The sequence below is a fragment of the Parus major genome, chromosome 14 (genome assembly GCF_001522545.3).
Source record: "Parus major isolate Abel chromosome 14, Parus_major1.1, whole genome shotgun sequence".
Lineage (NCBI taxonomy): Eukaryota > Metazoa > Chordata > Aves > Passeriformes > Paridae > Parus > Parus major.
In genome coordinates this window covers 15,927,101-15,948,512 of record NC_031783.1, presented here as the reverse complement: position 1 = coordinate 15,948,512, position 21,412 = coordinate 15,927,101, and the positions used below count along the sequence as shown (strand labels likewise).

General features: G+C 48.9%; 1 long non-coding RNA gene across 1 annotated transcript in view; it reads left to right on the top strand.

Annotated features, from left to right (window-relative positions):
• The window catches only part of LOC107211328, a 95,217-nt gene that overhangs the window by 56,487 nt on the left and 17,318 nt on the right, over positions 1-21,412 (top strand). The window contains exon 2 of the long non-coding RNA XR_001524135.2: positions 20,736-20,845. This is a non-coding gene — a long non-coding RNA (uncharacterized LOC107211328). The remainder of the gene's footprint in view (positions 1-20,735; positions 20,846-21,412) is intronic.

Sequence of the window (21,412 nt, the reverse complement as noted above, 5' to 3'; positions counted from 1 at the left end):
CTCAGTGGCTGAAAGTGTTCTGCAGAAGGGCAGGCAGAGGCACTGCTGGGGACACGGAGCAGAGGTGGTGGGCACACACAGCTCCAGCACACACACTCACATGAGGGTGGGCCTGGGGCCTTGAGCAGGAGCTTTTCCTCCACCATCCCAGGTGGAATGGGATGCTCCTGAACTTCCAGGAGGGGCTGGCAAAGCAGTGCCTGGATGTGTGGCTGTGGCTGCATGCTGTGTTACAGCCCTGAAAAAGCTGTGACCTGTCCCTGCAGCCAAAGGAGTTCCTGCCTTTGGCTAAAACACACAGTGGTAAGTGGGGCAGCTTGGTGACAGCTCAGCAGGAGCAGCAGCACAGCTGCAGCCAGTGGGACTCTGCTTCACACAGGGCTGGGGAGAGGGGTCAGAGCTGCCATGGGGCCAAAGTCACGGCTATGCTTAGAAGCAACTGCAAAACATCCTCAGCAAGCATTGCCCCAGCAAGGTATATCTATGTATGTATGCACAGTCTGGAGATAAAATCTGTTTACAAAAGGAAGAGAAAGGACAAGGACTTGTGATGGCTCCTTCTAAATCCTGGGGAGGCTCTGGGACATTTGGCTGGAGGGTCTGTGTAAGCAGGTTGGCAGCACTGAGAGTTGTGAAAGGGAGTCTGTCCTACACCAAGTACAAGATGCATGTGCTGAGCTGTAGCTCTGGGACCCATCAGAGCTTATGGAATATTGGTTTCTGCAGCAAGAGAAGGGAGCTGCTGCTGGAAACAGCTTCCAGGGTCAGCTGAGTGCAAATGCACTTGCTCTCCTGAGCCAGACTGGCACCCCTCACAGGTCTCTGCTTGGAGATTGTGCTTACAGAGAATGACAATATGTTTGCATATGTAAATCCCAAGTCCTGGTGATGTAGGGGAGTTATTGGTTGCTGCTGTCCTCCTTTTCTGATGCTTCCCATCACTCCTCATTTGTTTTGTGGTAGTTCTCTATCAATATATAGAGCCCTCTACTAATTTAAAGAGAGAAAATTTATCTAATTACTAAACTTTTGAGTCTGTTAAATCTGTGAATTAAGTTCATTTACAGTTCCTCAAAACTGCAAAATGCTGCCCTGTTCACACAGAAAACAACTGTCAGCTGGGTGTCTGGCAATGCTGAGGCTGCTCTTGGAGCAGGTCCCAGTGTGGCTCCACATGGGCTGTTTGTAGGGGCAGGGGGTAAGCCTTGGGCTGCTGCAGGGCTGAGGTTTGCCTTGGGCACTACTCACTGGGATGGCCTTGGCAGACAGGATGGAGTTTTGTTTGGCAGGAATGTTTCCAGATTGGTGTCAGGATTGTGCCCCTGCACCGTCCTGGTCCTGCCACACTGGGCTCACTTCTCACCTCCCATGCTGCCACTCAGTCACCAAATCCTGCTCCTCCTCTCTTGCTGACCGCAGAGACACACTGGGGAATGAATCTTAAATCTCCAGTTGGTGATTCCAAGAAACATTTTTCCATATGTCATTTTCTCCTTGACCTCTGTAAAGAGTTATGGAGTAGAAGTGAAATTCAAATCAGGCAGCTCCTGTATCTGCTCACCCTACATTTTTTTCCTCTCCAAACTTAAAATGAAGAAATATAATGGGACCTGAACAGATGGATTGAGTCAGGGTGAGTATTTTAAACTTTATTAAATAAAGTGTTGGAGCTAACCAGGAAAATATTTTTTCATCTCTTTAATGCAGTGACCTGAGCTGCTCAGGGCCTCTGAGCCATCGATCTTCCCCAAGGCTTGCAGGTGTTTGCCATTGCTGTTGTGAAGGAGCAGTGCAACATCCCTGGCTCCAGTGGCACAGCAATGCCAGGACTGGGAAGGACCAGGGCACCAGCCTGGCTCCAGGGCCTTTGGCTTCCCATCAGCAGAGCTGTGTAAGGATGGAGATGTCCCAGATAGGATGGGGGCAATCTTTCTCTCTCATAAAGATCTCTGTCAGCTCCAACAGTTCCTCTCAGCAAATGATGTTTTGTGTAGTGCACAGAAACCAAAACTGTGTAACTGAACTTCAGATTCATCGACAAGAATCATCTCTTGCATTATATGAATCTGAACCTACAGCTTGGCTCTGGTCAGGAGCTGTTTATCCTGCGATGGGCTGGCCTGAGGGCAGGGCTGTTGGAATCCCATCTCACTATCCTGTGTGTTTTAACCCCACAGAAGATCACAGGCAGGTGTCTGTGCTCTTAATTTCGCAACTGCAAACACACAGGGCTTATCTAATAAATTTTTTCTTAATTAGTTAGTGGGTTACCACATTTTCTGGCACTGGTTTTTGGGAATCTCCCTTGTCTCCTAGGTGACCACATCTAATTAGTACTCACTATCAGGACTCTGAAACTGTTTTTAAGGTTTTAGCAGTAAAGTCTGTCAAGCAGTGAAGAGTGGAAATCCATAGACTCCCATTCAAGGATGATGCATTTCAATGGGAAACTCATAGCAGTACTTAATGAGGGAATGTAAACACAGCAAGCACTTTCACTGCTTTGAAGAGTTTGTGGGAAAAAGAGGTTCTGAGTACAGCATGAGTCCAGCAAAGTTGTGTGTTCCAAAAATGCTGTGACACAGCCAGTGGGGCACTGCTAACAGGAATGATGCAGTTCTCCAGGGAGCTGCTCTCCTGGGCAGAGGTGCCAGGGTGCTGGGGCAGCTCATCACCTTCTTCCTAGCTCCCTCCCACCCCTCCCCTGCAGCATTTCGGTTTTTAGCCCTCCTGAGCCTTTCTGCAGATTTAGTGGCTGCCGTTCTCCGAAATCAGCATTGAGTTTCCCCTCCCAGAATAATGGAATTTAATGGATTTGAATTCCTGCTAGGCTAATTTCTGGGCAACAAAAATAGCTGAGTTGATGATACCTGTAAACTATGCCCACTGCCACCATTACACGGGGAAATATGACCTAGTGATGATGAAAACAAAGAACATGGTGACAATTTTTGGGTCATCTTGGTGATTCTGCTCTACAGAAGTCCTCAGAAGTCAGGATTCTGCTGGGGCAAAAGTCGTGGTGTGATCATGTGAGTGGGTCTGGGGTGTCCCCAGCACTCCGGTCCCGCTGCAGCCGGAGCGGGGCTGAGCTCCAGGGCACTGAGGACCAGCAGTGACGGGGTGGGGATGAGTGCTGGGACCGGAGTGGAGCTGGGTGGAGCATCCTCCACATCTCCATCCCACCCAGGGATGTTCCACAGCACCTGGCCGTGGGAAACAGCTAGAGCTGTCCTCAGGGAGCTGCTTCTGCTCTGCACAGAAGGGAGATGAAGCAAGCACATTATTGGAAAATTGTTTTGTTTCATATAGGAAATTGAGAGGTCTACTAAACCCTAGCTGGGGATGAGGGCAGAGCCTACATGCTTCTAAACCTTGTAACTCTGGCCTGAGTCATGTAGCTGTAGAGTCTGAGCAGTCCCTGGGGCACAATTAGGATAGGAAAGTAGCCTGCACTGATACAGAAAGTCCACCTTCTGCACAGAAGGGAGAACTAAAAAGCAGGAATACTTACTTACATATTTATATATTCTGCTTTTGAGATATGAAGTATCTGGCAAGGCAACATTTTTGCAGGAAAGGATGTGGGTGTGATGATGCCAAAAAGCAATTCCTTATTTTAGGATACATTAACATGAGTGTTGCCTGTATGGGCCCAGGTACAAGCATTACCCCTGCATGTAATATCAGAGAATAAAAATATTTTATCTCTTAAAAATAATGAAATATACATTTATTCTAAGAAAAAATACAGAGATGTTGGTGAAGTACTGGAAAATTTTGAGAGAGATGCTGAGATCCAAAATATGTGACTCATGGGGAGAGGCTGAAAGAATTAAGTGCTGTTGACCTGAAATAGGAAAATATGGGGGGGAAGTGACAGTCTTCAAACAGAGGAAAGGTTTGTTCAAACAAAGAACAGCATTCAGTTCTGTCCTTCTTAGGCCTAAATATCCATGATTTTGAAAACTTGCATTATTGGGTTTTTTTTGAAAATGAGGTGATAGATGAGGAGAAACAATAATCAGTTTCTCTGAGTCTGGCATGGTAAATCTGCTCCTTTCAAAAGCATTTGTTATAACATGGGGAAACCCAAATGCAGGGACACTGTGGCTGCTCGGGGCTGGGGTCCAGAGCTGGACACACGTGCACGGGGGCCTTGGTAGCCAAAGCTAGACTGGAGAACTTTTTGCTTCAGATGACTTTAAAGCTCTTTAGGCAGTATCGTCATGCTTTTTTTTTCTGGGTACAGGTATCATTATTTCATTATACTTTCATGTGAAGTGTGAAAACTATCTTTACCAATCCTCTTAAATTAGTTAAATATAATATTCAGTGAGACAGGAGATAGCAAAATGTTAATTGAAACTGGAGAGGTGTTTATAGGGTGATAGAGTGTGGCCAGCTGTGACTGAAATTAATGTTCAGGGTCCTTGATAGTGATTCATATTCCAGAGTTTATTAAATATTTTCAACAGCATTTTCAAAACCATGTGGTGTAGTCTACTACACTTGTGAGAATCGTGGTGCAGGGACATGGCACTGTCAGGGAGCAGGTCACCCAGGATTGCTTTTATCTGTACTGATTCCCCATGGGCTGGGATGCCTGGGACTGGCTCCAGGCTTGTCTCACCCTGTGTGTCTCCTTGGGCCAGACCATGCCACGGGCCATCACCTCCATGGGCTCTCCATGGGCTCTCTACATACAATTGGAGGCAGAGCTCTTTCCCAGAAGAAGGGTCAGTGCTGCACAGAGGACACTTCTCAGCCCAGTGCCCCAAAACCGCAGTGTGGCCCCGTTGCCCTGGGCTGGGCATCCCTGAACTTGCTCAGGAGCTGCTGGGCTAGTCAAGTCATAGGAATGGCATGGGGAACTCATTATCAGCTGCTCAAGCCGAGCCTTCACCTCTGCTTTCCCATGCAGTCCCAGGACAAGGAGCTCTGTCCCTGGCTGCAGAGCACATCATTTCCTGGGGACATGTGAGTCTGCATGGGCACAGTGTTCTTCTTGGAGGACACTACTGGGAGGCAGGCCAGGGAGGTCAGGCAGGGCTCCTCCCCATGGAACATGTCCATCTCCTTCAGGATAACTGGTGACTGTAGTTGAAGTACATCTTTTACCTTGCACTCACTCAGCTCTGTTGCTCTGTCTAATTCATCCATCTGGGCCTGTCCCCAGAAAGCCCTGGTAGCTCAGAGCCCTCATCACCAGTTCCCATCTGCAGTCATGGGCACTCCCTGGGAAGGGAGAGAAAACACAACTTAGCAGGGATAGGTGATGATGACATGTTACAGGTGACAGGCTCAGCACTTTTGCAAACCTTCTGCTTGCCAAAGGCACCAGAAAACATTTGAAACTATTGAATACTGCAGCCAATAAGAAGATGCAGTAATTTATTGACATTTCTAGCCTGCCTTTATTCCTTACATCTATCTTTGTGCCTGCCCTGCAAGGCTGAAATAATGAATGTTGCTGGCTTTTTAATGAAGTTAGGTAAGCTGTTCACCTTTTGCTAGGAGGTTCCTAGCTCTTGTTATAGGGTCCTGACTGTAGCAGAGGTCATGAAGGGACCATCCTTTGCTCTTGCTGGGTGTGTCCCTCCTGTGGGAGGGAGTGCTGCTGAACACGGGTGGGCTGACCAGCCTTCCAGGGCTCTTGCAGCAGGGGATGTTCATCCCTGTGGTGCTCTCAGTTTCTGCAATGCATGCTGCAGAAATCTCTGCCTGTCCTCGAAACTCAGCAGCTTCTGGATGCCCACCACCTGCAGGGATTGGATTTCTGCTCCGAGATACTGAGGATGTTCAGCCTCTTCGTGTCTTTTCTTCTCTATCACAAATCTTTGGGCTCAGAGCTCATTCTGTTTGCAGTTAGGGCTCTGCAGTCTTGTGCTTCCAGCATATGCAATTTCACACAGCTCCTGAACCCAACAAAATGATTCTGCATAATCCCATTGGCAGCTTGTTAAGCCATCAGCACATCCCATCACTATGGAGAGAGCTAAAGGAGAAACAATCTCCCGTACAGCACCATCCCTGATGATGCTGAGTGGACTCTGGCCTGATTGATTCCCATTGTGAACTCGTCCCTGGCAGGAGCTGCCAGGGCATGGAAACTTTCTGCTGTTTGTGCTGGTTTTCCTCCTTTGGAGCAGATGCTGCTGTGCCACTCGCTCTGTGTGGGCCATCTGGTCTCTGTTAATACTGTGGTGTTTGTTTCTGAGGCTGTGTGGTGTTTGTTTCTGTCCTGCTTGGGCTGTGCCTGGTTCATTTTCTTAAAAACTTCAAAATGAATTATCCTTGTTATGCCAGTAAACCAGGAGGTCCTCAGTGGGAACAGAGAGCATGAGCTTGGGGCGCCAGGGATTCCTGTCCTCCCAAATTTCCAGGCACAGGTTGAGTGTCTGCCTCCCTGGGTAATGTCCATAACCCTGGATCTTTGACCAGGAATGTTTTTAATTTTATGAAGCATTTAAGTTATCTGAATTTGAACTATTTTGCTACTAATATTACAGCATTAAGTACAGACAAAAGGAGACATCAATGATCCTCAAATCCCAAAGCACTTGTCACTCACTAGACTATTTGCAGATTAACTAACAATAGTCCTCAGAAATCAGTAACTACTTTCAGTGTTTCTTGTGAACTTGCAAATACCAATGCTGCCTGGTCCCATGGGTGACTGGAAAACAGGAATGTCTCCACTGCTGTCCTAGACTGAATGGGGAGTCTCCCCCAGGTTTATTGTGAAGACAACTGTCTGTAATAAGCAGACAAGGCAGACTACTGAAAATGTAACTTTTCAAATGTGTGCAAATGAAGTCCAGTGATTGTTTCATTGCAAAGAATGGGAGACATTTAAACTACTTTTAGGAAAATTCTTAGACTGGATCTGAGTGCTGCCTCATGAATCGAGGTCAGCTGGTGTAAGCTGTGCAAATGGTCCAAGCCTCTTGAGCTTAGGAAGGAATTTAGAAGACTTTGAATTGCTCTTGATCTTCAGAAGGACATCTGTAGCTAATGGTCTGTGCAAGCATGCCAAGAGCTGTGAAGTTATACCACTGCTGTCTTGAGCCTGCTCAGACCCACGAGGTTTCCAGGACCCTTTAATACAAGTTCAGAGACAAGCAAGTTGTAAAAAATGCACTCTTGTGCCAACAGCCAATAATCTAGTGCTGGTTAAGTCAGGTGTAAAATGTCATACTGGGGCTTTAACCATGGTGTTTGACAGCCTGGTGAATTATGGCACACAGTCTTACAAGGATTTCAATAAAAAGGTGAGTGGGCAGAAACTCCAAGCTCTTCGCTGTACAACTCAAGGTTTCTTTTGTAATTGTACCTAAATAGAAAAATGTCTGCTTATTAGATATGCAGAGTAGCAGTATAGTTGGCCAAATTGTTTTAATTCCAAACCTAATAAGCAGGAAAAAAAGCTTTGCTGTGAATTCAGGATTGATAATGGTTTTTAGGAAAAGCTTTTTCATCTGTCTCTCTTCTCTCATTAGTGATGGTGCCAGGAAGTTCTGTGCTAATGAATGGCTACAAAGTTCTCTGCAAATCCTTCAGATGAAATACCCACAGGAGCACAATGGAGGGTGCAGCCACCTCTCAAAGGATGCTGGGTGCTGCCAGCCAGGATCTGAAGGCTTTGCTGTGCTGGATTTAGCTCAGATATGGAGCTATGATCATCTCCTGGGGATGGGGGGAGGTTTTGCCTTCAGTCCTGGAAGCTGAGGGTCTAGCACCCAATGGAGTCACACCAATGTCCTGGACACAGTCTCTGGGACACAGATGCATTTACTTGGCACAAACACCATCACAGCACCAGCAGAGGAGGAGAAGCCTCTGATCTGACACAATTCAGCCTCCAAGTCCCTGTCTGCACAGCCATTTGCTGCTGAATCTGGCACTGGAGCTGATCAGTATCCCCTGGCCTCCCTCCATCCACACAGCCAGCAGCTGCCTGTTCCTGAGTCAGGACTCACAATCCCCTCTCGCTCTCAAGCCCAGGAGTGAAGCAGAAGGTATGAAAGCCAAGCTGGGTCTGTCTCATTCTGGACCTTTTGCTCTGCCCTGGAGGTGATGGAATCCATGCCCAGCTCTGTCTGAGGCAAGAGCAGATGCCTTTGTGGCAGCCTCAGCTGATCTCCTGAGCAGGCTGGGAGGTGTTTTTGTGTGGCAGTCCTATCAAGGCAGTTTGGTTCCTGTCCTGATGGGTTGCTCTGGTGAGATGCCACAGAACGGTGGGACATGCTGGGTGTCAAGGACAGGGATGTGCTGTGACAGAGATGTCTTCTCAATTCCCCCAAATTCCAAAGTGGTGCTTTATTAACTAAGAAGAGCAATAAAAATGCAGAGTCACTGTGCTGAGCATCACATGGTCCATGACAGAAAGACAAATTGGACAACTAATAGGTTATGTGAATGGCAAGTTTAGGTGAGAAGCTGACAGTGTTACACAGCAGAGTTGAGCAAACAGATCACTGGTGGTTCCATGTTGTCAGTGTCTCTGACAGCAGGACAGTGGCTGTTCCCCCTGCTGAATGGGAATGACAAGGGGTTTTCACTGCTCTGTGCTCCAGTCACTCCTAGAAACGGAAAAGCTTCTTGGTGACATTTCTGAAGAGCTGCTCCAGAGCTGTGGCAGGTGTCCCTGTGCTGGCTAGGAGGGGGCTTCTGCTGCACCCCTTGCCACCAGAAGAGTGAGCAGGCCCAGGCAGATGTAGCTTTGCCGTGGTTCCCCTGGTCCCTGGCAGGAGAAGTCAGCTGGGTGTCCTCACAGCAGAGCTCCCAAGACAGTGGCAGATCCCATGGGTGGATCCTGCTCTGTGCCAGTGAGGCACCATGGCCTGTCCTTGACTCACCATTGCTTGAGAGACATGGGAATGCTTTTGCAAGGACTAGCACCAGGGCTCAGAGAGCCAGGTCCTTCCAGAGCCCCAGTGAACCTTTGAACCCTCTTTGTTCTCCCACACAGAGCTCTCTGACCTCCTTGGATAGCACTCAACACATGTTGTGAGTGAGCACAATCTCTGTTCACAGGGCCATCAGAATGCAAGTGGAGTGTGCAGGGGGTGTGACCAGGAGTGATCTGGCTTGGTGGGAGAGCTCAGAAAAATCTCTAGACTCTTAATTTTTTTGTCAAATGGTCATGGGAGGGTTAATGTAATTTTGATTTTAATTACATTGCTGAAGGGCACACTTAACACGAGGGAAAAGACATAATTACCAAGACATTTTATTAAGATATTATTTAATTTTATTGATGTGTCACAAGCAAAGGCGCAGGAATGTTCAAATCAATATATACTTACATCAATGCTTAATCTACTTTCAGCATTTTTGCCTGTTCTATTTATGCAGTTACTAGTTGATAAATTAAATTCCTGGAAATATGTGGAACATTAATGAATTTCCAGCAAATTCATGCCTTGTGTATTTGTTTCAGTGGGAAGCCAGAACACAAACAGGCTTTCATCTTCTTTCAGCAAAATTTTATGACCCCTCTGCCTTGCTGCTCAGCATTGCCAGGTTACATGTGATCCCTGTTTTTCCTCGATCACCTTTTCCAGAGCAGGGTTCAGGATCTCCTGCCTGGAGGGCAGGCTCGGGTGAGGCAGGCTGTCAGCCCCAGAGCAGAACAGGCTTGTGCTGTGCAGGGCAGCTGCTCTGTGCCTCCTCTCAGCTGTGCTTTGTATAACAGTTCTGGGTTTGCTGTGGAGCACCTGGGGCTGCTCACTGCTAATGGCAGAGGTGCATTTGCAGGTGTACAGCTGCATTTGTCACTCATTCCAGGAGGCAAAATCTGCTTAGATCTGATAGGAAAACCCCAGCTAGACTAGGGGGCTGTTGCACAGGACCAGCTCCTGAGCATCCCATAGCGTTGTCCCCACAATAAGAGTGACAGCAGCATGAAGCCAGGCAGCCTGGCAGTGACAGAGGAGCAGGATGAGGTTCAGAAGGAAAGCAGAGCTCCTGCAGAGCTCATGGACCAAGCTCCAAGACAGAATCCTTGCTGTACTCTGATGCTGAGGCTGATGCAGCACAAGGTTACGTTCAGATACAGACAAAATCAAGTTCAAGATAGATTGCAGAGCAGTGAACCATATTTTCACCCACATTTTCAGCTGGGAGAAGAGTAAACGTAATCTGAGTGGTCAGAGATACATTGTCAGAGAGAAACTGATGTCTTCATCCCCATGAGGTTTCTGATCTTTTTCTTTAGCATTTTTTTCTGTTTGGAAAGTCTGCCTTGCCTTCTCCAGGCCTAAGAAGCAGGTTATGGATGGCCAGCCCAAAGATGGGCCTCACCATGTGCTGGTTCTGCCCTTCCTCTCCTCGCATGGGCAATTGCCTTTTCATCTTTCCACTCTTCAGGCTCCTGTTTTTCTCAGGGCTGCAGAGCTCCTGAGCATGGTATCTTACACAGTGCACTCTTTACACATCTCCACTTGCTGCCATTTGCATCCAGCTGCCTGTGGCTGAGAAATCTGTGATGGAATCTTTGATCCAGACAGCTGCTGAACGAGCCTGACTTCAGACAATTTGTCACCGGTGGAAGGATTGATGTTGGGAAGCACTTTCTGAGACGCCTTTTGTCTTCCCACATTCATGGTGCTGCAGCACAATCCCTCAGTTGTCTTCATCTATCAGCTGCCCCAAGTTCATATATTTTCTCCTGGTTCATCTTCTTCCGAGTCCTGCAGGTGCCACTTTCAGTGGCTGGTTTTGCTTTCCCCCTAGGGAAGGTACAGGTAGGTGAGTGTGTGCTTCTGAGGCTGATTTTCATTAATGCCTTCCAGATGCTGCCTCAACTGGTCAGTTTTGCAGGAATTCTGGCATGGCCCTTCCCTGTTTCCCTGCAGAATTGAGCCATTTTTTTTCCCAGGCAGTAGCTGCCATCTGTACCAGGAGGTTAATTTGTTCCTCTTCCCTATAACTGCATTTATCACATGGAAGTGGTTGTTGTGGAAATTATTGATCAAACACTGGATTTTTCCCTGGCTAGACTGAAACAGAGCATTTCAGCTACTCAATTGCTCAGGACTTTGTGTTGTGTGCAGCAGCTCTGGAGAGTGTTTGCATGGGGGTGTGTGTGCACATGTGCTTGTGGTGGGGTAGTGCTGCTATCTCTGTTTCACCCTCCAGCAATTCCAGCAGTGGCTTTTCTGGAGCTGGATGTGTGTGGCTGACACCTTGCACGGGGCAGGTTTTCTGCTGCATTCAGCCCCAGCTGAAGGCCGGTGGCAGCAGTGGTGGAGCCCCGTGTGTGGAGAGGAAACGCTGTCCCTGTAACTTGGCACTACATGCCCACAGACAGAATGTTTGGATGTGACCTGGTCAGTGGGAATGCTATGCCTCAGTCTGCTTGAGAGCTAAACTCAGCCCTTGGCACTTCTCTGGTGCCTGTGGCAGCCCTGGGTTGTTTTGGAGACTCTCCCCAGCACCACCACAAACGCCTGTCGTGGTCTGAGCTCCAGTGCTTGTCTCTGTGTTAAAGAACAATACAACAGCAACAGCTCCTGCCAGCAGCTGCACAAATCTGGGTTATTTTGACAGCACCTTATTTCAGCCCTGTGCTCTGGAAGTCTTGTGGGAATGTTTCCTGCAGCAGGTCATGGTGGCAGAGCTGTGGCACAGGAGAATGTATGAGTGACCTTGTGAATGATCACCACAGGTTTAGTGTGAAGTCTGTCCCTGGTCTCCAGTGGGTGCTTTGCAGGCCCTTGGGCTCCTTCAGCAGTGTGGCAGTGGTGCCAGCCCCGTGCTGGCCGTGCCATGTGTGTGCAGTGGGGCTGTGCCAGGGTGGGGATGGCACTGGGCTCCTTGTGCCCATCCTGTCACAGGGCATCAGGGCACTCAGACAAGGCTGGGGCTATGGCAGAAGTAACGAGGGGCATCCAGGAGCAGTAAGATTGTCTGCTGGGGTCTCCATCTGTGCCCTGGTGTGCAGAGGAGCTGAACACACACCATGAGAGTCAGGGGCAGGTTTTTAGAAAGGCTGAGCCCAGTGAGGAGCTCTGACCTGGCATAGTGGGGACAGGCAAGGAACCACCCTGGCTCTGAGAGTCACAGGTGCAGGGAGCCCATGTGCTGAGCGGTGGGTGCTGCTGGGGCCAAGGGTGAGCACAAGGAGAGCAGCTGCCTACATCCTGGCACATGCCCAGGACACTGCCAGCTGCTGCACAGTGTTCACCTTAACCTGGAGCAGGGGCAGCCCTTTTGGCTGCTATCTGCCCCTTAAAAATGAACAGAGAAGCCACCAGAGGAACCCTTTTTCTGCTAGAAAGAGAAAGGCACTTGGCCTGAGACCCGAGGAGAGCGGCTGGTGCATCCCTGTGGGCAGCTCCAGGAGGTGATGCCACGGCCGCTGTGCCCGGGGCTCTCCTCACCAACGCTGGCAGCCCCAGGCAACTGGAGCTGCTCTTTTTCTGCAAAGTCTGGCACACTGTCCAATACAGATTCACTAGAAGAGCTGTACTCTGCCAGTATATGAAAATTTAATTAGGCAGTAAATTCTTCCTGCTTCCAAGCCCTCAGGCTGAAGAAATCCAGAATGTCTTTGGGTTTCTTAATGGGACAATTGTCCCCTCCAATAGGCTGGGAATGGTGTTAGTGACATTGGGCAAAGCCTGCCTTCTGCATGACATCTGTGCACTTGCTGACCCTCGGGTGCATCCCTGTGGGACGGACTGGGTGAGGCAGAGGGACTGTGCTGAGCCTGGGCACTCTCATGGGTCACTGGGAGATGCTGCAGGTGAAGTGGAGGAGATCACAGCAGTACCAGGTCCAGGGGCTTTTATCCCAGCTCCTCTTTGGAGTGTCTGTGAAGGCTCAGAGTCAGGCTAAGGGCAGCAAACCCCTTCTCCCCATGGTGGCACCCCTCCTTGCTGGCACTGTGCCACCCTGCCCTGAGCTCTTGCTGCGAGAGCCCTGGATGAATGTTAATGTTTGCCATTACTTCTCTCTCTGCACTGTGCAGGAGCTCATGGCTTCAGCAGACACAGATTTTAGGTCCTGGCCAGTGTGTACTCTCTCCACATTAAATTAGACACAGTCCCTTCCTCAGAAAGCTCAAACTCTAAAATAAATGATAACATAGAATAAAGGGCTCCTGTGCTGTGGAGAACCAAGTTCTGCTGGAGTCATGACCTCTACCAGTGTCACAGCCTGGCTCTGCTGGAGTCAGGGCTGTGGCTGCCCTGTTCCACAGGCTGAAAGCCAGGACAGAAAGCTTCACCACTGAGCAACCTCTGAGAGCCCAGCTCTGATGTTGAGCCTCCTCACCTGGAGAGCTGTTTGTACATTCTGAGTATTGATTCTGAAAATGCAGCTTGTCCTTGTAATTTAAAGAAAGCAAGAAATTTTTAAGCACTAAGAAAGCTCCCAGTTCTTTAAAACCTGTTCTACTTAAAATATGAAAAAAATTAAGAATTTTTTACATGTCTTGATGTCCTTTTGGGTGAGAAAAAGGGGGAATTGTTCAACACCTTTTCACAGGAACCCAAAGGATGCATACATTGCAGGAAACTCATTAAAACACATTTCCAGTATCAAAGGACAATTCCTAATCCATGGCAACCTGCTGCTTCAAACAGCAGCTTCAGTCTCCCAGCTGGTGTGTTCACTTCTGGGACAGCTGCTGCCCATGGGCAGCACACCATCCATGTCATTCACATCTCCATTTGGAATGCAGGAAATACCTCAGGAACAGACACTGAGCAAAAGGGAGCTGCTGCCATGAGCTGTGGAGCACCAGGGACTCCACAGTGTGTCACTGGTGCCACGGCACCTCTGTCCAGCTGTCACCCCCTGCACGGGACACTGCTGCTGCTGCTGCTGCTGCTGCTGCTGCCCACACCACTGCTCCAAGACTGAGCTGGGAGCCAGCACCTGCCAGACTGACAGCTGAAAAATTGGCACATTTTTTTTCTTTTATTCTAATGCAGAACATAATTTCACCTTGGGTTCTGTGGCAGCTCAGGAAGTTCCACAGCAAGCAGACCTTGGAGGCAAATATTGCTTTTCACCCTGGCACAGGCAGGAGTGGTGTGAAGCAGCTGCACTCCCTGGACAATGGAATCTGCTCAGAAACCTTCATCCTTCTTCAAATCTGGTGCCCACAAAGAGCATCAGGAAAAGCTTGTGATTGATCTCCTTGGCTCTGACTGGTCCCAGGCTCTTGAGGCCATGCAAGTTGCTGCTGGGATGTCACTCCTCCCATCTGTTCCCAGATTTCAAAAAGAGCCTCTCTGAGCTTTTACTCTCAATGTTTGAGACACTTGTCTCAAACTTGTTTATGAAATGTCTTCATTATTTTAAAATGAGGGGTTTGAGAGAAACTGTTGTTATTTATAGATTTCTGTCTGCTATCAAAGCATTTATCACTGTCATACCCCAGAGCCTCCAGTAAATGCCTGCTGATGGCCACCCTGGAAATGCAGCTGGACAAGGAGGGTTGTCACCTGTGTCCCTCACCAGGGGGCTGCAGCCCCCACCAGGGTGGGTGTGTGTCACCCTTGGTTTGGAGCTGCTCACTGGGAGACAGACACAGCGAGCAGTGCCTCCAATAGGGGCAAATTCTCCAGACATCCCTGTCACAGCAGAGATGGTCACCTTTGTGACAACTGCTGTGACATGGCCCAGGACACCCAGGCAGAGCATTGTGGTGGGCACAGGGCAGCTGTTGCAGCTGGAGATGCTGCTGACTGTGTGGATGACTGCTGGTGATGGTGGGGACCCTGTGCCTGTGTCCTCCCCTGGTGCCCAGGGCTGAGTCCAATCAGCAGCAGGACGGGAACCCCACTGTGGCTTCACCTGGAGCTCAGCTGGAGCGGGGGGGTGCGAGGTGCTGTGCACGGGCAGCTGTTTTTCATTCAGGGAGAATCAATTCTCCTCATGAAACAGCCTGTTAGTCACTCTCAGCTCTCTGAAATCCACTGCTGAGAGGGTGGCTCTGAGGGTCTCTGCAGCTGCTACGCCTCCTTGGACCGGGAGCCTTCGCCTGCACCTCACAACCACATCTCCCTGGGGAACCCATCTACCCATCTCACCCTGTAAGAAGTGTTAACATACAGGGAGCAATAAACATCCTCTGGCTATTATTTTCCATTTGCATGGTCAGCTCAAACAGACAGCAGCTCGCAGCAGGGTTTGATATGCTTATATTGATTTTCTTTATAGATTAGAGTGATTCAAGCAGTTATAAGGTTAATTTCAGATGATTAACTTCACCATATTGTAATATTTGATTTAGATTGGCTTTCAAACACTTTCCAGCTATTGATTTTCAATATCACACTTCTAGTGCTGCAGCCAAATGTCATTTAAATAAAAGGTTGACAGAGTAGAAAATATCCACATCAGTCCTGAAAATTCTACCACATCCAGCCTGGATCAGCCCTAGTGTTCCAGGAGAGAAGTGTGCTGCAGAGTAGCACACATGCCTCCAAACCAGACCTTGGCCAAATTATTGCTGGGCTGATGCAGCCCCTGGGTGAGGCTGGCTCTGACCCAGCTGGGTCTCTCCAGCCAGGTCCCCCCTCTCTGCCTGGCCAGCAGGAGCCAGTGCTGCCAGCACAGTCACTGCTGTGCCCCAGCACACAGGCCCTGGGGACCGTGGTGTCACTGCCATTGGCAGGGTTGCTGCTGTTTTGTTTGTGACATTAAAACTCCCTTGGAAGAACCAACCATGAAATTGTTGAGTATCAGGAGAAGTCTGACCTGCCAATTCCTCCTTGTGGCTTCAAATAATTTCCCCATCCTGGGGAGGTGCAAGAGTTGTAAGACGGATAACAGGTTTTCTTTACATCAGCTGAAAGCAGCTGGGGATTTGGAGACTGTAGGAAAATTACATGTATGTGATTTTATAGGAAGCTTCCTCCTAAAATACGCAGAAGGGACATGAAATCTTTCCTTTTCAAAGGATCCAAGCTCTTCAGAATGTGCCAGCCCAGAGGAAGGTCAGTGCTTACGGCTCTGATAAAGGCACTGGAGATGTGGAATGTGAGGAGGAGGGGTTTGTGTCCAGCACCCCCTTTGGCAGAGCACATGCAGGGAGCTGTTTGCTTTTTTAATGGCTCGTGTCTCCTTCTCTCTCTCACACTTTTATTTTCAGGGGCTATTTTCTTCCTCTCATTTTGGTGATGTGCTGAATACAGATGAGACTTAGAATACGCAGAGCTATTAGATTGACACATACTCATTTTGTAGGTTTGGAAAAAAAATAAACCCCTGCTCAAGTTAGCTTGGCACAGTTAGAAAATGATGTGAGCAGCTGGCTGGCAACAGTCCCCTCCCTGCCCAAACCCTCGGGGCCACTGGTGACGTGTCCCTGCAGGGCTCGGTGTCCCTGTGTGCTGGAGTCCAGGCCTGAGCTGCTCCCACCCCTGTCCCCAGGAACCTTCTGCAACCTGCCTTGTCTGGAGTGCCACAGTTTATGTTCAGGCCATTGCTCTCTGTGCCTGCTCCTCCTGAGGTGAAGGGATAAATTCCCTTGCTTTTCATAAATAATAATTTCCCTTCCCATAAATTTCAGGGATTCTTTTCAGAGTGCCTGGCTGACCACAGTGGTTCAGACAGAGCTGATCAAATACTTATTTGTCAGATGAATTGTCTGATTAATTTTGTAATTTCAAATTATTTATTTATAAGTCATCTGCAATAACTAATATTTATATTGCTTTGTGACCAGCAATGGTTTGCCCTTTCTGATGATAAATCCCCATACACCTGCAGCAGCTGATGCTGATGGTCTAAACTTGGGAACAATAATCCAAGCAAGTAAGGAGTGTAATCCCCTCACAGGCTGCAGAACATGTGTATTATCTGCAGCTCTTTCCCACAATTCTTCCACACACACTTTTTGACAAAAGGAGACTGTACAGACCCCACAAAGGTCAAAGCTATTAAAAATCTTTTCAGTGAGCAGTGCTGCATATCTCCAAACACTTGCAGCTCTCCAGGGAAAGTCTGAACTTGCATTTTTCACCTCTAGCTCTTCTAGTACTGTCCAGCACCCTCTGAAAGCAGCCTGTGTGGAAAATCACTTCCTGAAGCCCCTGGGTTTGTCAAACCAGGCAGATGAAGCAGCCGTTGGCTTGTCCCTGTTGAACCCAGGGAGATAAACACATCTGTTCAAGCAATTCATGTGACTGGAAAAGTACAAAATGTGAGATGTAAGGCATTTTAAAATACAAAGGAACATTTGTTCAATAGTTTTTCAGGTATCTGTTGAATCTGTTTTGCTTAAGAAAAACATGTGGCTTAAATAGATCTTGCAGTCTCTGCTCCAAGACCACATGTGTTGGCAGGATTTTGTTGGTCACTGTCTTTACCTGCTTTCACCTCATTGTGAGATGTCTCAGAAGCTCCCTGCAGAAACTTCTGGATTTGAATGATGTAAATAGTTGTGTCATCTGTGTTCGAGGATGAGTTGTCTGCCTGCCATCCCACTTGTATGTTAAATGAAAGCAGTTTCTATACAGCCCAGGACAGCACCCTGCTAATTGCCTTTGTCCTGCAGACATCCATGATTTACATCTGCTCCCTGTTCCTGCTCCTCAGCCCCAGCTGGGAGGGTCTGTAGGTTCTGCACAACTTGCTGTGTATGGCCAGTGATGTCACCCCCACGCTGGAGAGGTTTCTGAGGGATGGTGTGAAGATGACATTGCCTGCAGCCTCTCAGTCTGCACCAATTAAACAGAGAAATTAAAAAATGTCTGAGTCAATTAAGAAGAGAAATTAAACAGTGATAAACAGGAGACAATGGAGACAAAGCTGGCACATCTAAGGAAGGCCAGCCAGTCCAGCAGCCACATGTACAGCAGTCTGTGTCAGTGCAGTGGTGCCTTCCCGGGGCTTCTGCAGTGCCCTCACTGGGGTGTGGGACCTCTCTCATGGGGCTGGCACCTGAGGCTGCTCAGAACCCACTTGTTGGGAATATCTCCTCCTTGGTCTGGCCTCTCCTCCTGGCACCATCTCTCCTGTGCCAGCAACAGAGTCCAGCAAATCCCTTTCCTCCAGGCACCTGGGCAGATGTTTTCTGGCCTCAGAGGCTGGGTGCTTGGTGAGGAGTTGGGGACTTTGAAGGACTCAGAGCCAGCTCTGGAAGGGCAGCATCCCTTGAACTCAGCCTAATGCATCACCTCAGCCTGGAGCTCAGAGATGAGGCAGAGTAGTCCAGTAGTCAGAGCTGCTGTCTGTGGTCACAAACATGGCATCCAGTTTAACATGTGCTAGAAATGGGTTCTGAATTCCTCCAAGGAGCTCGTATGTTTGGGTGAGCTAGAGTGTTGCTCACTGAAAGATAACTATCTGCAGAATTCCTCACTGCTGCCGTCAGTGTGCTGGCAGAGGGGAGAGGCTGTCTACAGGCAGGAAAAATCCCTCCTGGAGGCCAGGAAAGTGCAGCTGGAAAGTGTTTTCCAAATAACTTTACAGAAAATTATAAATCAACACCATAACTACAGCCATGCTTGGCTCAGTCAGTGTGGGGCAGCTCACAGAGGTGGCAGGAGAGAATGGTGCTGTGGGTCAGCCCTTGACACCTTGGGAAATGTCACTGTCACACTGAGACCTTGGGCGTTGTCACCAGAGTCACTTCCACAACCTGCCTGCATGGCTCAGCCTCACAATGCCCAGGGTACCCTGTGGGCAGGTGGTGGGTCACAGGCAGCCTCTCCCTAGGGTCCTCAGCAGAGGATGTTCCAGCAGCTGGGCTCCTGTTTCTGCCTCTCCTGGGGCTCCTGGGCCTGCTGGAAGGGCCTTGGGGTCCCAGAGCCAGCACAGCCCAAGGTGTGGATGCTGTAGAGTGTAACAGGCACAGAGAGATATCCTGTCCCCTTGGAGAGGAGAATTCAATGGACAGTCCATCAAGCTCCCCTCTGCCCTGGCTGGAAGCAATCCAGCTGTCATGGGGTTTTTCCTACAGTCAGTTGACTGACTTTTCCTTTCCAGAGCTGTTAAGCAGCTCAGCCAGACTGTCTTTGCTGTATCTAATTGGCACTTTCAGCTGTAAGTAAGGTGATCTACAACTCATTTTGATCTCTGTTCAGTTCTTTGATCTTACTGTTGTTCTCAGGTGCATATAGTGACAGCACAATTAATTAATCGCAGGCTGATAATTGTGCAGCTGCAGCATGCTCTAGTTCATGCTTAGAGTTTTACTAGTTGAGTTGCCACGGTTTGTCATCAATTCTGGCAAACAAGAGTGATCTGAAATAGCATTTGTTGACCTTTTCAGCCTTGGTAAACCCACAGGCAGAGTGCACATGCTGGGGAGGAGCCCCAGCCTCCTACACGGGAGGCCCTGAGCGCCCGGAGCTGACAGGCATGAGGTGCCCAGCTGCAGATTGGCAGCTCCTCAGGCTGTTGGATTATTTATTGTGAATGCTGTGTGATGCTCACTACATCCAGCCTGCAGAGAGAGGAGAGAGCTGGATGGCACTTTGGGGAATAATCCAGAGACCTTTGCTAGCATTAACTCTTCTGTATCCTCCAGTCTGAAAGGGAATTAATTAAACCTTGTGCTGCAGGGTTTTGATCCATCCCTGCTGCAGGACAAGATGAGTCCCAGCAACAGAGTAGGATGTTCTGTACTGGATGCTCTGCCCTGAAATATCTGGCAGGAAAGTAAAGCAGATATATCAAATCAAATGTGATTTGTTTGTGCTGGTCCCTTGGCTTATGCTTTCCACACGAAGGGGGTGACATCGCTATCCTAATTCAGTGCCACAGGGCTGGTGACCTGGCACTAGGGGCAGGGATCGATGCAGTACCTGTGGGTGAGGTGGGTCCCCCTGTGGGAAAAGGCAGGAGAAGCCATTTGCTAATGCTGGTGACTGAAGGACCTGCGAGGGGAAGCCCCAGACCTCTGGGCTGGGCACACATCTCTTGGAGGCTGCTTTGCTGCCATCCGTACTCTGGCAGGGCTCATTGTGTTTTTGCAGGCTTGTGCTCCACAGGCTGTCAAACCTCTGCCAGAAGAGCCAGTGGACAAAAGAGCCTCATCTGTTTTCTGCTCCCTTAAAAAAGGCCAATATTTCAGTATCTGTTGAAGAATATTTGCATTTTTATGGATAAATTCAAGAAAAAAGGCACCACACAATCCCAATTTGCATCCCTTATTTCCATAGAAACTACAGGAGCCTTAATTGCTTTCATGTGCTTTTGATGAAAATTGAGTGGGGTATCTTTATCCTGCCATAAGGTGGGAAGAAAAATTGGCATTCAAAATAATATCTAATGGTTCAAAGGATACTTTTGCAAAACAACTTTCTGTGATTTATTAAATAACTTGTTGTTTTTCAAATAATTGGAAAAAACTTCCTAGAAAACTTGTTGCAAGCGTTCACTGAAGCGCTGCAGATTGACATCCGCAGTGTGGAATGAGGGCTGTGTGCCGGGCTGTGGCTGCTGAAATCGGGGCGTTCAGCTCTTAATCAAAGTTCAGACCCTAGCAGAGAGCAATAAAGAATTTGTGTATTGTAATCTGTGGAAGCTTTTTTTAAGCTCTAGGGGGGAAAAGTGTTAGTCAACAGCACGGCAGCAGGAGAGGCTGGGGATGGGGAGCAGCCCTGGGCTCGCACGGTGCCCGTGCCCTGCCGGGAGCAGCGGATGAGCTGTGCCCGCCCTGCTCAGCCCGACACGAGCCCATCTATATTTGATGGTGTTTGGATGAATTATGCACATAGCCACTAAGAGAAATTTAATGATGGGTTTCGTCTTATTTTTTCTAGATTTCAGCCTTTGAATTAAGCAGCAGTTCACTCTCAGTGCTACAGGCGATAAAAGGGAATATTCCAGTCCCCGTGTCCATCACGGCTGCTCTGCCAAGCAGAGTTAACAGGTAAACAGTAATCGGCCGCAATTATTGCCCATTACGTGCTCTCTTCACCTGAGATCACACAACAAAGCCCGAGTGGAGTCGGGTGATGGAGGTGTGAGGATGAAATGCCAGCACAGACCTGTCAAACGCTGGCTCCGTGAAAGACCTGAATCCTCTCTCATGGCCCCTCCGAGCAGCGCACAAGAGCTGTCCCTGTGTAATTATAAATTGTCTGTAGGGCTTATCTCAGGTTCAGCGTTGACATTACAATAACAGGGTGGGCGAGCTTTGTTTAAGGGATAATGTGCGGTGTAGACACGGCGGAAAAGGAGAGAGGGGGAATTAACAGCGGCACGGAGCCCGTGCGGCCAGAAAAGGGGGATGGGATGGGGTGGGATGGGATGGGATTGATGGGATGGGATGGGGTGGGATTGATGGGATGGGCAGGACAGGACAGGAGAGGACAGGGCAGGAGAGGACAGGGCAGGAGAGGACAGCACAGGGCAGGAGAGGACAGGACAGGACAGGAGAGGACAGGGCAGGAGAGGACAGGACAGGACAGGACAGGGCAGGAGAGGACAGGACAGG